This window comes from Dermacentor albipictus, chromosome 1 (assembly GCF_038994185.2).
Source record: "Dermacentor albipictus isolate Rhodes 1998 colony chromosome 1, USDA_Dalb.pri_finalv2, whole genome shotgun sequence".
Taxonomy (NCBI): Eukaryota; Metazoa; Arthropoda; class Arachnida; order Ixodida; family Ixodidae; genus Dermacentor; species Dermacentor albipictus.
The window spans coordinates 397,542,898-397,548,019 of NC_091821.1; the positions used below are offsets into that span (position 1 = coordinate 397,542,898).

At 43.8% G+C, this 5,122-nt stretch overlaps 1 protein-coding gene across 1 annotated transcript in view; it reads right to left on the minus strand.

Annotated features, from left to right (window-relative positions):
• LOC135921308 (uncharacterized) overlaps window positions 1-1,317 on the minus strand; it is a 151,307-nt gene extending 149,990 nt beyond the window's left edge. Inside the window, exon 1 of the mRNA XM_070532091.1 lies at window positions 1,140-1,317. The gene's annotated coding sequence lies outside the window, so the exon portion shown is untranslated. The remainder of the gene's footprint in view (window positions 1-1,139) is intronic.
• Window positions 1,318-5,122: the final 3,805 nt, after the last annotated feature.

Sequence of the window (5,122 nt, forward strand, 5' to 3'; positions counted from 1 at the left end):
TAGTCCGTAGCCCGCCGTAGACCGGCACTCCGGAATAATTTCGACCACCCGGGGTTCTTTAACGTGCACTGACACATCTAAGTACACGGATGTGCTTTGCATTTCGCCCCCATCGGAATGCGGCCGCCGTGGCCGGGATTCGATCCGGCGACCTCCGTGCTTAGCAACCGAACACCATAGCCACTAAACAATCATGGCGGCCGAGGGGGCGTTGCCGACATGCGCGCAGAGGGATGCGCGGCGCCTCGATATTTCCGAGATTGAACTTCGGAATTTGATGACGAATATCTCCATTTAGGTGCGGTTTTCAAGATGTTTAAAAGAAAAAGCGTGCATGAAAATGGCACTGCCTCCAAATCACTCATTTAGACAACTGCCCCCGAAGAACTAATAAAAGAGCTAAATAATTAATTTTTGTTAATTATTATTCTGAAGTCCACGTTATTGGTGGCAAGGTATGTCCGCCTTAAATAGGAACTCGTGTTCAAAAACGCCATGTTCGCGGCGCTCGTTAAAATTTTTGATAAAAAATATGCATTGTCTAAAAAAAAAATACCTCCCTGTATATAGACTTTAAACGATAATGACGTCAAACGATATAAGTAACCTTCTGCATGACATAACCGAATGCAAAAAATTAACTAAGCAAGTGACAAAGAAAGAGTGACAGCAGAGTAGGTGAAGCAGTTGATTAGCATAAAAGTTAGAGCTCCTAGTTGAGTTATACAAATGCAGAGAAAGAACAGCTCACACGTTATTTAAATACGAGTACATTTAATTACAATTTAAACCCATGATTTCCACTCTATAAGAAGCCGTATGGTCAGCTAAAGAGCACAGAGTGCGCTTGAAACTGATGATTGCTTTAGAATATTGATCAATGTTAATAAAATAAGCGTAAAACATCTCTTGTACTTGTACGTAAACAACAATTAGAGAAATTAAGCTTTGTAAAGATAAGTCTTATATACAAAACACCTAATTCAGGTGTTTAAGAATAGGAATAAAGCAAACAACAACAACAACAGCAAAAGCGTGAAGACGACGCTCTCAATATTACTACATAGATATTTCATTAATATTCGAGTAACTTGACTAAAAGTATTGGCGTACGTAGTTGCAACGGGATAATTACGTACCTTCCAAGCATCCGGGTTATGATCGAATTCAGCTGATATAAGCTCCATTTCATATTCTCCACGCATGGACGACACTGCAGGAATTACTACACAAGTAACAAGGTATGCTAGCGTTGGCATTGCTCTTATTCCTGAAATCTTCGTAATGCGCAGGTAAGCTCTGCTTTTCTGGGCCGGAGTGGCAGCTTGTTAAGTGAAATCGTCTCGGTTCCCTCTGAGCAGGTGCCAATGGCATGGATTATAAAAGATCGCGGTGTCAAAGACTGCCCTTCTAGCGTGTTATTTTTCTGCAGCATGTGCGGGTAGCTGCGTTGAAATGTCGCGAACTCAAGATAAATGTGAGCATCAATATTAACGTAATAGTTCTGCGGAATCCCGCAAGGTGGAGAGAAGCAATTAACAAAGGAAAAATAAGACATCCACCCAATCGTAGCAATTGGAACAAAAGAAACCCGTACGGATTCCTCGAAAGAAAGGCCTCGTACAGTTGTAATCACAACGTGTCTTCCACTGCGAGGCTTTTTTTTTTTTTCGAGGAATCCGCACAGGTTCCCTTTGTAGCAATTGCTAAAGTAAGGCGGATGTCTCATTTTTCCATTATTGAGCATCGATATTGCATGCCAACTCACTATTGAATAGGGAGCATAATTATTCTGTAATAAACCAAACATGTAAGTAGAACTACTTCATTTTGGTGATTCTCAAAATTTCGAATGTTTACTCGTAATTCTGTAACAACGTTTCTTGCGAAGGTCGGCTCCTCAAACGCGCGCCGATCATTGAAATGTAACAGTTTCCACACAGCCATATTCCAGTAGATCAAAGAAGCAAGGTGCCGACATGACGTAGAAGCACGACTGCGTTCGGTTCGATCGGCTTTCGTGCCTACAACGTCGACCAAACAATCTGCTTATCCGATGCAACCTCTCCCGAAGATCATCCGCCTGACTGGCCCAAATGAACGTCACATAAACCCTGCGCATATTTTGGTCCGCATCTGCTGTACCGACGATTTTAGTGCATTACACATTTAAAAAGAATATATATATATATATATATATATATATATATATATATATATATATATATATATATATATATATATATATATATATATATATATATATATATATGTATATCTATATATATATATATCCATTTTCATTTACATTAATTTATTCATTTATTTCAATTAAGAACTGTAGATAATGTCCCCTATGCAGTTCTTGGTGTTATTGTTGGCTTCTTATGATAAGACTACATACTATATGTTATGTTTACGTTATGCAGGAACTGGGGTAGCCACGTCCACTGATTCTGTTCTGAGAACAGTATGCCTTAGCAGCAACTAATAAACTTCAGAAGTGCATCCTAGGTTTATTTTCTGTGTGCAAAAATATATTAGAGAATTGTTATTTACACCGTACATCATTCCGCATGCGAAAAGGGTGGCTACGCTGACGCCGTACGCACTTTGAAATGCCGCTCCTTGGGTCTGCGTAGCATTGATCGGCGCGTAACTCACCTTAGTGAAGGGAAGCTATAGATAAAATGCGTATTCATAGAAATTTCTAGCTGCATACAAAATTTAGGTTTTCTTCGAGGTTTTGTATGCGTTTTTTTGTCAAGCGAAACCACGGTCCCTTCAACGCACCGAGAAAACCTCACTACAACTACTATAGCCTGAGCGGGTATCATCGGAGGTTCTGAATGCGCGACAACAGCGACAGATCCGAAATTAAATAAACATTTATCTGATTAATATTCAACTGCAGAAGTCATTGTCATACAAAACGGCGTTTGTGGTGGAGGTATATGAAAGATAGGGTGAAGTTCAATTTCGGTAGAGAAAGAGGCATCGCGGCCTATTTAAGTCTCGATCAAAACGTGTCAAGACTCTGAACCCTTCTGCTGAGCTTGCGCGTACATATGTAGGCACCCCTTGCAAACAACGTAATTCTAAAGTCTCCGTGTCCACCCCTTCCGCCGAGTTTCTGCGTTCGCCAATAAAACAAAGGGTGCTGCCACTAAGCATCACTTTTTATGAAGGTTGCAGGCGCAAGATTTTCAGTTCGTTTAAGCGAGAGTGGCACGACAAAACGAGTTCATTGTTATGGGTTCATTTTAATAAACGTGCAGCACGATCCGCCGAGGAGGAAGACGAGTGACGAGAGCTTACATATTCAACGTCTATTCTATCAAGAAAGGAAAACCACGATGAATGTCGAGCGTAGAGCCTGGGCCTCGTCGGTGAGACGCACAAGAGCACTGACAGACAGGGGCAAACGATCGTCCCCTGGCTTCGCCCAGTCTCTCATTGGACTAAAACAATACGATAAATGGCTCCTACATGCTGCCTTAAATAAATTCGCACAATATTACTGAGCTGAGAGGCTCTCTATGCAATGCACCAGATGTAGCGCTGGTTGCAGCGTCGGTTCTTCGAATGTTGCGCTTGGTGTCCGACATTGCGATGTGGCAGGTGATCGAGGCGTATAGTTTGCCATGAGCGTCGGAGACCACGAAGATGTGCACAGGACGAATACTCAGCTTTTCTTTTTTTAATATGACACTTTATTTACGTGTTAAACGAAAAAAGGATTAAGAGAAAAGAGAAAATTTACATGGCGGGGTCACTTATGTAGCATCGAGGATCCGAAAAGTGCCAAATTTCCTAAGCGGGGAACTCATTGTCGTCTACAAAGCGTCAGCCTTGTGCATTATCTGGTTCTGTTGAGTTATTGTTCTTCATAATGCCTCATGCATTCCCCCGGTGACGGAAAGGCGCCTCTCTAGGTGGGCGCACGCAATAGACAATAAGGGCGCTGCGGCCCCTAGTAAATTCTTTTTCAGACTGCTTTTAATGTCGCGTTCCGTATGCATTGCCTTGTCTACAAGTGAACGAAATGCTTGTCTTGATTCGGAGTGTTCCTCAGCGCCATCTCGAGCAGCGTTGTAGGCACTTCTCAAAATACGGAGTCATTTTGGTTCAAGCCAAGTCATTGCTCATTTGTGCAGCGCAGTTCACCCACTCGAAACCACTATGAATATCTGTGTGTTTCACGTGTTTTATTTGCCGTGGTTGGCCTATTGTGCTGTAAATGTGTGCGACCTTGGTGACAATGAACTATCAGCATGCTCAATCCCATGGCTTTTTAAAAAAATATCCATATTAATGTAAGAGGGGGTGATCGTGACATGTCGGTGGTATGCTTGAAGGGGACTGATCACATGTTAATGAGCTGTTAATGAGATGTTAATGAGCTGTTATTGAGCGGCGGGGAGCCCTATAGTTGAATTCACGTTTGAAGTCCAGCATATCTTGTAACGGCTGATTCCGCTCTTCGTACTCTGGATGCATTCCGGACTTCCTGGGTAAACACGTGGGTCCACCCCATAAACACCGAACCACATTAGGCGTTTCTACCAGCGTCACCTCGCAACGCGTTGACGCCAAAAGAACGCCGGGCCCATTTCCTGTGCGATCATCGGCATTCCGGCATTTTAACGCGATAGCGTTAAGGAGCTCGTGTCGCAGAAAAGCCGGTGTCGTCGGTGTCGGCGTCGGCGTTTGTGGCGTTGACCGTGAGCGATAAATCACGGCAGGCGCTTCATAAATAAAAAGCAACTTCCAAGATTGGCCCGGTGGGAATCGAACCAGGGTCTCCGGAGTGTGAGACGGAGTCGCTACCACTCAGCCACGAGTTCGATGCTTCCAAGCGGTGCAAACGCGCCTCTAGTGAATGCGGTGTTGCCTTCGAAACGAGCCGTGGAAAGTTATACTGCGGTGTATATCGGTAATTATGAACATGTAACGTACAGAAGTCACAATTACACGAGTTGCGAAGTGCGTTTCCGCTGCATTTCTTCTGCGCTTTCCGCACACGCAGAGCCATCTTGCGGCAAACACAGAAGACCCCCTCCTCTCAATGTACGGCGCTGCCCCGACAGGAGGCGCGCCGCGCGCGCATTGGGACCGCTGC